Genomic DNA, 12884 nt, shown 5'->3' on the forward strand with positions numbered 1-12884 from the left:
GTTGTTAATGGTGATTATTCCGTCTGCATTTATCCCACTGAACTTCAAATAAATGATAGCACAGTTTAAGAACTAAACTTTGCGAATATTTGAGATAACTTTAAATTATCATTGTCAACTTTTCATTTTTATTGACGAGTCTGCGACTTTGTCAAACCCTCTTGAAGTTAAAAGCCAATTGGACTGAAGCATTTTCATGATCAGAAGATCAGAGCACAGTCATGAAAATATATTTTTTTCATTTTTTCTTTTCTGCTGATGAAAGGAATCAGGGTTTTGTTTGCAGTCAACTGGTATTTAAGTTGTTTAGACATCAGTTAATTTGTCAAAGTTTCAACGAATTTTATCAAACTTTGGCAGAATTTGTTTTTCTTTCTGGATAATATCTGTTTTAATTTTTCAGTATTTTACTGATAGAAGGACTTTAGTTTTTGCAGTTAACATTTACATAACACTCTTGGGATTAAATTATTTTGACAAGATAAATGTGTAAACATTCTTGGATTGTTATGAAACGTGGACATAAGCTAATCTTTAAGACCAAGAAATAACATCTGAAGAAACAAGTGAGATTTAAAAAAAAAAAAAAACATTTTTGTATTTTAGTGATGAATGGAATTTCTTTTTACAGTCAACATTACACTTTTAGACTGAGTGCAGCTATTGCAGGCGAGACAAATGGTTCCGTGGGACCCTTACGTTATTTTTAGTAATAAGCTGCACATACATACGGAGTATATAACTGCAAGATTATACGGTAGTACGTGACCTGCGTTTTCTATAACAATTTCCTTAAAATAGTGTTGCTGTTTTCATTGAAGCTATTGAATCGAAGGTTCTTGATAAAGTTGAAATCATCTCTTCAAAAGTATTACGGACTATGATTTGGTTAACTGTTATGGAACATCTGCATGTGTCAGAGATGACCACGAATATTTTTTTTTAATTTCTAGTACTCACACTCCCGTCCGTCTTTCGTCGTTTATGGGTGCGACTTATCACGGGGGCCTTTTATAGCTAACTATATGGTATTAGAATAAAAAAAAAAGCAAGAGCAGCATACTACAAGCTTATAAAACTATGGGCATCAAACTAATATAGTAGGAACACCAAAATGAAATTTATAAAAGCAATGTTATACCAGTGTTGTTTTATGGCGCGGAATGTTGGAAGATAAGCAAGAGAGATGAAGAAAGACTTAACACCATTAACACCAAAAACTTGCGTAGAATATTCAGGATATTTTGGCCAGCTGCGATTTCCAACACAGAACTACTGCAAAGAGCCAACATGTGCAGCAGGAGAGTGATTTGGATAAGTCACACCATGAGGATTGACCCATGGAACGATTGTCGAATCGCCTTGACTTGGACACCACCAGGAAAGAGAAATGTAGGAAGACCAAAGGAAACTGGGAGACGAATGGTAGATAAAGAAAATATAGACATTAGTTGGAGGACATGGGTAGAAGTACAACTACAAGCAGCAGACTTAGATGGAAGGCTTCCTTTTGTGCCCTATGCGACACTTGGTGCTAAGGTGAGTTGTAAGTTGTAAGTATATGGTATATGTTCTTCTAGTTGTTGAAGACCGTACGGCACCCGTACGGTGAACTATATCTGTTCACATTTTGGTCCTTTTGTCTTTTTTAATGGAAATTTTCATTAATTATTACACCAAATCTCCTCATTTTCATAAGAACTGAATATCCTTCTGAAGAGTCCGAGTTCTCCCCGCGGTGTTTGTTCGGGTTCATGTTGTTCAATCTGTGTTTTATTTTGCAGTGTTGTGAGGACTGCTATTTGTTTTATTTTGCAGTGTTGTGAGGACTGCTATTTGTTTTATTTTGTAGTGTTGTGAGGACTGCTATTTGTTTTATTTTGTAGTGTTGTGAGGACTGCTATTTGTTTTATATTGTAGTGTTGTGAGGACTGCTATTTGTTTTATTTTGTAGTGTTGTGAGGACTGCTATTTGTTTTATTTTGTAGTGTTGTGGGGACTGCTATTTGTTTTATTTTGTAGTGTTGTGAGGACTGCTATTTGTTTTATTTTGCAGTGTTGTGAGGACTGCTATTTGTTTTATTTTGTAGTGTTGTGAGGACTGCTATTTGTTTTATTTTGTAGTGTTGTGAGGACTGCTATTTGTTTTATTTTGCAGTGTTGTGAGGACTGCTATTTGTTTTATTTTGTAGTGTTGTGGGGACTGCTATTTGTTTTATTTTATAGTGTTGTGAGGACTGCTATTTGTTTTATTTTGTAGTGTTGTGAGGACTGCTATTTGTTTTATTTTGTAGTGTTGTGAGGACTGCTATTTGTTTTATTTTGCAGTGTTGTGAGGACTGCTATTTGTTTTATCATGTAGTGTTGTGGGGACTGCTATTTGTTTTATTTTGTAGTGTTGTGAGGACTGCTATTTGTTTTATCATGTAGTGTTGTGAGGACTGCTATTTGTTTTATCATGTAGTGTTGTGGGGACTGCTATTTGTTTTATTTTGTAGTGTTGTGAGGACTACTATTTGTTTTATATTGTAGTGTTGTGAGGACTGCTATTTGTTTTATTTTGTAGTGTTGTGAGGACTGCTATTTGTTTTATTTTGTAGTGTTGTGAGGACGGCTATTTGTTTTATATTGTAGTGTTGTGAGGACTGCTATTTGTTTTATTTTGTAGTGTTGTGAGGACTGCTATTTGTTTTATTTTGTAGTGTTGTGGGGACTGCTATTTGTTTTATTTTGTAGTGTTGTGAGGACTGCTATTTGTTTTATTTTGCAGTGTTGTGAGGACTGCTATTTGTTTTATTTTGTAGTGTTGTGAGGACTGCTATTTGTTTTATTTTGTAGTGTTGTGAGGACTGCTATTTGTTTTATTTTGCAGTGTTGTGAGGACTGCTATTTGTTTTATTTTGTAGTGTTGTGGGGACTGCTATTTGTTTTATTTTGTAGTGTTGTGAGGACTGCTATTTGTTTTATTTTGTAGTGTTGTGAGGACTGCTATTTGTTTTATATTGTAGTGTTGTGAGGACTGCTATTTGTTTTATCATGTAGTGTTGTGAGGACTGCTATTTGTTTTATCATGTAGTGTTGTGGGGACTGCTATTTGTTTTATTTTGTAGTGTTGTGAGGACTGCTATTTGTTTTGTCTTTCTTCAACCTATGGTTTTTGATTACCATTTGTATCTTTTCACTAATTAAACCTGTAGATTTCTATGTTGGACACTATTGTCGTTGGATTGTTGTCTCAATGACATACACTACCTCTATTAATATATCAATTTACAGCAGCTAAAGAAGAATGTTTATCTAGAAAGAACAAAACATTGCTTTAAACTGAGGTCATTTTCTTCATAAACTTACTAGATCAGTTATAGTTTTTTTTAAATAAACATATCACAAAAATATAAAATAAATAACTTAAATCGATATTAGTGTTTGGAGTGTCCAATTGACAAATCTTAAACTTCTCAATATATGAGAAAGAAGACGGTCTGAACTTTTAGATTGTTAAACCAAATTTTAATTAGAACTCTGAATATTTTGCTTATATAAATTCAGCTTAAATAATCAAATAGGGTAAACATTTTAGGTCAATAATTATAGAAGTTTTATTTTCACTATTGCCTCATTTGAATGACTGGCCTCCCTGTGCACGTGGTTTGACTTGTTTCAGAACAAATTTCTCGTCCATTTGTTAGCAACGATTATCTAACAGTTATGTCAGTTTAATAACCTCATATTTTATGTATAATTCTAAAATCATAATACGTTGTTTATTGCAAGACAGATCATGTAATTATTCATCATCTTTCCACGTTCATCTTTACCTATAGACGTTTGTTATGTAATGCCATGTAAACAATACTGACCATTGTAAAAATACCACACTGACCATTGTAAAAATGCCACACTGACCATTGTAAAAATACAGATTTTCATCTGATTGCTATCCCAATAAAGAGTTTATTCATTTTTTAAAAAAGAAATATCTTTCTTATCTAATATTTTGATCGTTAGAAGTTTTTAACTTTCATGCAAAATAAACCGTTTGTCCATCTTTTTTTTATTATACAGGGTCACGAATACGTCACTGCCTGGGGGTAAATGTAGCGTGTCGTGTACAGACAATAGTATTCATACAAGACAGCAATACCATTAATTATAGGCGACTTTAATGCATTGTTATACATCATTTGCATAAACGGAGTGTCACGGCTTTAAAACCACTTGTTGAAGACCAAGTATCATCAGACTTGTAGCTTGCCTCCTAACAACAAGTAGGACATATTAACTTGAAAGTTTCAGTAGATTTTCTGATCACGTAAGTTGTAATTTATTCATAGTTTGGGATACATCTTGCATTAATTATTCTACAACTGGATTTGCAAGAAGAAAAGAGTTTGTTTTTTAAACTAATTTTCAGATCGAGATATGTTTGGTTGAATTTCATTACAGGACTAACGTACATCTGAGGATTTTTTTTGAAAATATTACACTTTTAAGTAACATGCATATTTAAAGAGAAGCGAAATATAAACGTTTATACAATACTCAGTTAGTTATTTAAAAGTTTGATTTGTAACAGTTTTATAGATTGTCATTTAGAGTAATACAATATAACAGTACATGTGTATGCTAGAATTCATTTGCTCTTGTTTGTTTGTATAGTACAAACGAAAACCATTTAAAAAATATTTGTGAAATATCAGAAAACTTCAATAAATGATTTTCAATATTACAATATCTAACAAATTGGAAAACCAACAAAGTTTATCTATTCCCAGATAGATTGCTTAAGTCGTGTTTTGCAATACTTTTCGGGATTTTCGATTTTTTATGCTTCTTTATTTCGTATTCCCTTGAACTCTTTTGTTTCGAACGCCACTGATGGGTCTTTTGTAGAAGAAACGCAAGTCTCGAATACCAAAATATAAGCCTGGTATCTATAATGAGTTTGTATCCTTATCAATCTGTGTTATTCATTTTAATAATTTTGTTTAAGAGAGGAGCAAGTGGTGATTTCTCATTTTTTTCTCTGTTACCCATAAATTTACTTTAATGTAACGCTCGGTAGCGTAAAGCAACAAATTTGGTCGTATTTCCTAATAAATTATGTTACAAAAATAAAATGCCACGTGATTGGGTGTTTCTCTTTTCAAATGTCTGTTACTTTAATTACCTTTTAGATTTCGTGACAAGAATAATACATTACAAGAACTATTTTTTAACACATCCAACAAATTGAAATTGCTAATAAGGTATTATGTTGTAATGTTGTTTCTCAAGTTTTGCAGCTTAACTATACTATTGTAAAAAAATGATTTTTTGTTTTAATGATTCCGAGTGTTCATTTTAGACTTAATACAAATACATTCACGTTTAAATATTTTTTCTGAGAAAAAGCCATAAAATATATAAGAATATCAAAAGAATCCCTTTAGTATTACTTATTTAAAGGAGAAAATTCGTATCCATGACATATACAGCAAGCTAATGGTATAGGGATACCAATGAGCGCGTAGACATACACAATGGGAAAGAGGGGATTAAAATGAAATAGGGGCAAACACAATAAATGCAATCGGGATATACATCGAAAGAAAAATTTGAAATAAGCAATTGCGCATACATTCAATGATTATGAGAGCAAATGTAATGCTCCGCCACAAGTTTGTTGACATTTGTACATCATATTGTAAGCGTACTTCAAAATGTTGTTGTTTTTGTTTATTTGATCTTCCCATAAGAAATTACACTCAAATTTTATTCTGTAATATAAACATTGACGTTTTTTTTTTTATCATGCCAACAATTTTATACAGGGATTAGGAGCAAGATAAAAGCACTTCGTTAAATAGCCAACAGGCTCACAAAAAAGTATTACGAGGTATTTCTTTTGTGCACATATTCATTTCACTTTCAAAACGATTTTCTTCCGATATAAGGAATACTAGTATATAGGATCTTTAAGAGAAAATCAATTTTAATGAATATCGTAGTCATAGATATTGACTAAAAAGGGTCTATTTTTACTTCTTTCGACAGTAATCTACCTGATTCTTTTTTGAACTGTGAACATTAATTCAAGAGTTATCCATGAAAAAAAAAGTTAGGGTCAAAGTTCAACCATAAGTTAGTCTAACAAAGTAAAAACAAAAATGGTTCTCTCAATATAAACTTAATTGAAATAGTTTTTTTCTGTAAAATAAAAAAGCAAGCACATGAATAATGTTCAAAGAATGAAATTCTGTAAAGTGTCAAGCAGTGATATATACATACTTTTGGCCATAGTATAACAATCGCATGACGTCTAGAAGTATGCGAATGGTGTAAAATAACGTTCTAAAAGATATTCAAAAGATACATAGTTCGCATTGCAAATGTACACATCTTATTTATGGAGCGAAAGAAGATAAAACCTCTCGGTATATGGATTTATTCGACGTCTGTTGATGTAAGAAATTTACTGATGTGTCAACTTAAAATCTCACAACCAAATTGTACACATTCCTGTCAAAAATTAAAAAGAAAAAACTAGGAAAACAATAATTATATATCAAATGTTGTCCTGAATTGATCAGAAACCATTCGCTGGACTTACATATAACCAAAGTTGAAATGCATTACAACCAACCAGGAAGAAGCGATCTGTTTGTATACTTTTGGTAATTTCTTTCTGGTCCAGAACTGTCAAGTTTTGTTCGCCTATATTAAATTTAGCATTAAGATGTAGTTTTAAAGATCTTTTTATCTGTTACTTATCCTCTTACTCACGATTTAACTTTGATTATTTTACAGAGACACAATGAAGTGCGTATTGATAATTGCCTTAGTGTTGTGTGTGATGGTAGCTCATGTCCGATCACAGGCCGCTGGTGAGTATTGAAGTCGAGTTCAATTATATCATACTAATATCAAACATTTCCGTGCAAATTATGTTGAGTACTGTAACAAAAACATTTGTTTGTAAGTTTTATATTCCTATAAAATATCGTTTTGTTTGTTTACAAAAAGAGTACTGTAAAAACTCGAGTTTAACTGATATTTCAATGATAATTAATGTGGTTAAATAAAAAAAATTAAAATAATGTTTAACATTGGTGGCGATAAAATACCAGTAAATGAAAAAACACATTTCACATGTGAAATACATCCTGTACTTTCACTCTTTTGGCTTTGATGTCAAGGCGATGTTAATCAAGTTTAATGAACACAAACCAGAATGCGTTGAACAAATATGTAAAGCTTCTTTTATTTTCTACTTTGTATTGAAAGTCAATGTTATAAAAAGAAAACCGTCGACATTCGAATTCTTGCATTAGTTCTATAAATCGTTTTACTTCCAACGAAATATCATTTAGATAAAATTTATAAATACATGTAGGTTGAAATATTCAACAATGGAACGACGAATTCTGATGGTTTATATGTCAACTATTTGCACGGTTATTAGTATTGCATGACTCACCAATTTAATGAACTAACTTTTCTGTCTTTTAACAGCAATCCTTTGCACAAACTTTTCAAGAGCTAATTTTTTTAGATGGATAAATAAATGTATGCAATATCTTTCAAATTTACGTGTCCTCTAATTTAAGAATAATTTTATTCAGATGGCAAAGGAAATGGAATTTTGTTCCAGATCTATAATTATATACGTAATCAAATTATTATTTTCATCGATTTGATTGTTAGCTATGTTAACTCATTCCTTATCAGTTCTTTATACCTATTCCTCGCTTAGGTAATTTTATTGATATTTGCTGTGACAATTTGTGGTACTTCGTTACATTATAAGATATTTTATACACCTTTTATTGCATCTGATGACAAATTCTATTAAGCCTTAAGATTCACTAGAACCTCGTTTATGCATTAATTATCTTATATATTGGAAATAGACTCTCTGACTCCAATAAAATGTCAACATATCCATAATATTAACATGAAGGACAGCGGTTTTATACACGGCTGGTCATTCATGTGACAATTGATTTTGGAATCATGCGAAATAGTAGTTAAACTGTCAATATGACGAAGCGGCCAAAATATCTTGATAATTGTCCATGTGACCTTCTTATGACTTTCAATATTCATACTTTGATAGGAAGAACATGATTTTTGAAGTAATGATATTTATTACACTGATATATAGCGATTATGTTACATAGACTTAGGGGATGTAACATACATATCTGTAGAGTAGATGTCAAGTATGTAGCTAGTAGATCTATTAGCAAATTTCAATTCTGCATTTGTTTTTAAATTTAGAGATAAAGTTCAAAAATTTAAATATACAACATTTATATATCTACATTTTATAAAATAGCTTCAGTTTCGCTTAACTTTTGCTATCAATTTCAATGTAGTTTCATATCACTTTGATTTTCAGTAAAAAAATAAATGTGACAAAGTAATTTATAAAAAAGAATTAAGATATTTAATGGGTTAATAAAAAAAAGTCAAAAGAGTTACATTAATTTAAATACTTCAAAGAGATGTAGTCAAATAAAAGAACACAAGGATGTATTCTTATCTATTTGTCTCTCATCATTTTTGATAGGTTCAAATTTAGCAATGATGTTGATGATGGGAAGTGATGCTGGAAAGGACCTAATGCGCTATCAAATGTTTAGTAGAGCCTTCTCAGGCGGAAACGGAAACACTAATATGCTTCCATTTCTGTTAATGAACAAGATGAAATGATGGAATCATCACTAATCTTTACAAAAGACTTCTTCAAGTGTGGATTGTGTCATAGACTGTGTCACATAGTCGGTTTTTTGTTACGTGTATACTATTTCGTTATTTTTCAGTAAATACATTGAATGCTTTTTGTTTGTTTTGTGTTTTCATTAATGTAAACTGTGTAATAATTCTATGTTTAAGTTTTCTTCTCTTCCTTCCTTAACATTAACATTGAAGTGCATGTTCAATGTAAATGACATCTCTATTAACATATCATTGACAGTCAGAACAGCTGGCTTTTTAGCAGCAAAACACATCATATAACTTGTATATCCCAACCATTACAACATTTTGTTTTTCACCCATATCATATACTGAACGTAAAAAGAAATACAAAACCCCAGTTTTCAAATTTAATTTTAAACAAACGATATTTACTTCATGGGAATACATATTTCAACATCTTTAATCCAAATCAGTAAAGAGTTATGTCAAATTATATAACCAAATTTTGATTATTTCTAGTTTAAGCAGTAGCACATCGAACCTAGCGTTCTCTTTGAGGGGGAGCAGATAACGTTATCATAACTCATACTGCAGGATATCATTGAAACAAAGTCTATCCATTCAGAAAATAGTTTTACTCTGATTCTGCATTTGACTTTTTCGTTCTACGGTTTCGTTAAATCTGAATCTTTATTCGGTTAGAACGTAAAACATAGATGAAAAACGAAAGATTCATTGTTAATTCTAGCATTATATCTATAAAAAAGCAATACCAAACTTTAAATAGTTTAATAAAATTCAAAGTGTTGTGTTTCTTTTGTCGTTCAGTACGTAATTTTTTATTTAGAAAATAAAAGTTACATCTTGAGAGAATTAATAATGGCATTGTCTGATTAAAACATTCTCCAGTTAACTAAATGAATAGTAAATATTAACAATCATAATGAAAAGACTGCATGTTGGTAACAGCACGTGGAAAGTGGACAATATCACATTCTTTAACGAGTATAACGCACAATAAATGTTACAGGTCAAGCAGCACAGAGACAACAAGCAGTCAGGCAAATGCGTGGAGGTAGCAGTAGTGCCATGTTGCCAGCATTGATGGCAATGGGAAAAGGCGGCAAAATGAACCCTTTGATGCTTCAGATGCTCATGTCCGGTAGAGGCGGAAGAGGTGGTATGGGAAGCATGATGCCCCTTATGTTGATGGCTGAAGGAGGAATGGGCGAGTCCATGCTTCCACTTTTATTAATGTCCCAAGGTCAAGGAGGATCATCATCCGGAGGCCAAGGATCATCAAGTGGCGGCGGACTTATGAATATGTTATTAATGAACCGCATGTTTAATTAAGTTGAATGTGTCCCGTAGACAGTGACTGTAACATAAGATGTGATCTATGAACGTTTAATGACTGTGTGATACTATCCGTCGATATTTATAAAACAGACATCTTTGGCCTGTATTTGTTGATTGTGTTGTTTGCTTTTCACGTGCTGTTGTTTGTAAAAAATAAACTAAACAAACTCGTGGTGTATGCCTTGCTTTTGTTTAATTAATTTCTTGCTTGCTTGCTTTCAAACTATATTTGTAGCCAAATGCATATCTTTCAATCAACCTTTATTCTCTTCAATGATCTCACTGAAGCTAACAAGCATAATCTGTGTAGCTTGCTATGTTAGATCTAAATGCATGTTATAATTTAATCAATATAGTGATACATAAGAATGTCAAAATATATTATCTCTAGTAAATAATATTTTTTCCAATGATGAATTTGGTAATAATAGGGGAAATCACTTTGGAAAAAAAAGTCTAAAAGGTAAACGTAGGGATACCACATAAATATTTTTACTGTGCATAAAAATCTTTCTTACTGATTATAGAGATCAATGCTTAATCAAGTTACCTTGAATAACTAATATCAAAGAGGCTCACACAATGTGTTTGTTCAAACCTATCTTTAAAAGAAGACAAAATAATTTCAGGAGCCAATGCCAGGTCGATGAATGAACAAAGAGCAAGGTTAGCTTTATTAGCCAAAGCTCAGATGGCACAGCGCCAAAGTGGAGGAATGAGCAGTATGTTTCCTATGGCAATGATGATGGGTGGGAACGATAATGTTCTGCCAATGATGATGATGTCGCAAATGATGCGAGGAGGAGGGGGCATGAGACAAGGCCTTCCTTTTAATAATTTAGCCAATATGGTTTTATTTAACGAAATGGGAATTTTCTAAATATCTTTGAAATGTTAATATAGAACGTTAAATAAGTTAAGGATCTTGCAGGAATCTATAATTTGATTTTGAAGTATGCGAATTTCTTTCAAAAAAAGGTATAAGATAAAAGAATAAAATATTGCACGTTTTAAAAACCGAACACTGCCGTTATCAATGAAATCAGTGACTGGATTAGTTTACTTTCAGTATTTACAGAATAGGAAAATTCATTAAATCTTCGTATATGATGTGCACTTTAAACTGACACATTATCACACAGCTCATAGGAGAGATAGATGCATTTGCCTGAACAGGCATTGGTGATATATAGCCAAGAAGCTGGATAATTTCGTTACACGTTGTTTTATTGTACATATGTATATATCTATGTTGATTTGTTCAAAAGTTGCTGCTAATATTTTATGCTGTGTATATTCGCTAACATTAACCACAATTTCATGTTTATACCCACATTTCTGTACAAAATAAACTCAGATTTTCTCATCCAATCATCTTGCTTCTATGCTCCAATGTTTTGATAAACCACATAAGAGTCCAATTAGGCTTTGATATCTAAAAATGCCAACCACGATGTGCCCAGTACGAGACTTATCAACACATACCATACGAGGAGTTAAATGTTCTCATAAATGTTCAAAATTATCAAAGGAACGCCTTTATCATCCACATGTTCACTTAGTATGCCAATAAAAACCATAAAATGATGGAGAAGGAAGACAGTATGTTGTGTATTGGGGAAAATGGTTCCATTCGGATTGTTTTACATTTCTTTTATCGAGGCGCTTCATTATTCTATTGCTTTTTTCTAGCACAGTTTTATCCTGGTAAAAATGCTTCCAGCTGTGTTGTTGTTCAAACAAAACACTTTATTTGAAAAGTGAATTGTCTGAGTTAGACTACAGTGTTTCAGACATGTTCATGAATATAATAATTTTATTTAAACAAACAAAACAAACGAACACAATAATACACTACACTTGAACAGCTATATAATGTACCAATCTTGTGCAACTTTATGTGCGTTAAACGTCACGATTCCATCCTGTACCTAGTATGACGCACATTTATTTGTAAACGTCACGATTCCATCCTACACCCAGTGTAGCTAGATGTCAGTACAGTCAAGGCTGGTCATATGTTAAGTACATCTGTCAGTAAACGTCACGATTCCATCCTGCACCTAGTATAATGCACCTTTGCTTGTAAACATCATGATTCCATCATATTAGGCACATCTGTTTGTAAATGTCATAATTCCATCCTTTTATGCACATTTGTTATAAACGTCATGATTTCATTTTATTACTCACATCTGTTTGTAAATGTCATGATTTCATCTCAGTACGCATATTTGTTATAAACGTCATGATTTCATCGTATAACGCACATTAGTTTTTAAATGTCATGATTCCATCCTATTATGCACATTTGTTATTAACGTAATGATTCCATCCTATTACGCACATTTGTTTGTGAACGTCCTGATTCCATACTATACCTACATGTAATATAACGCACATTGTATGTAAACGTCATAATTCCATCTTATACAAAACGCACATCTGTTTGTAAACGTCATGTTTCCATCCTATAACGCTCATCTATATATGTAAACGTCATGTTCCCATCCTATAACGCTCATCTGTATGTAAACGTCATGATTCCATCCTATACATAACGCACATCTAAATGTAAACGTCAAGAATCCATCCTGCACCTAGTATAACGCATATTTGTATGTAAACGTCATGATGCCATCCTATACATAAGCACATTTCTATGTAAACGTCACAATACCAATCATATAACACACATATGTTTATATATGCACAATCTGTTTCATGTAATGCATCTTTTCATGCGTAATAAGACCAATAATATTGTTGAAATTAAATAATGGTCAGGATAAAATTTCTGATGTCTAAGAGAAAATATTCCTTTCGAGATTGAATTTAAG

At 32.0% G+C, this 12884-nt stretch overlaps 1 long non-coding RNA gene across 1 annotated transcript; it reads left to right on the forward strand.

Moving 5' to 3' along the window:
• The first annotated feature begins 4182 nt into the window (after nucleotides 1-4182).
• LOC127730514 (uncharacterized) lies at nucleotides 4183-10251 on the forward strand. The gene is made up of 3 exons (XR_007995139.1): nucleotides 4183-4312; nucleotides 6790-6866; nucleotides 9716-10251. It is a non-coding gene; the product is annotated as an uncharacterized LOC127730514 (long non-coding RNA).
• The last annotated feature ends 2633 nt before the right edge of the window (nucleotides 10252-12884 follow it).

The sequence above is a fragment of the Mytilus californianus genome, unplaced genomic scaffold, assembly GCF_021869535.1.
Source record: "Mytilus californianus isolate M0D057914Y unplaced genomic scaffold, xbMytCali1.0.p SCAF_2, whole genome shotgun sequence".
Lineage (NCBI taxonomy): Eukaryota > Metazoa > Mollusca > Bivalvia > Mytilida > Mytilidae > Mytilus > Mytilus californianus.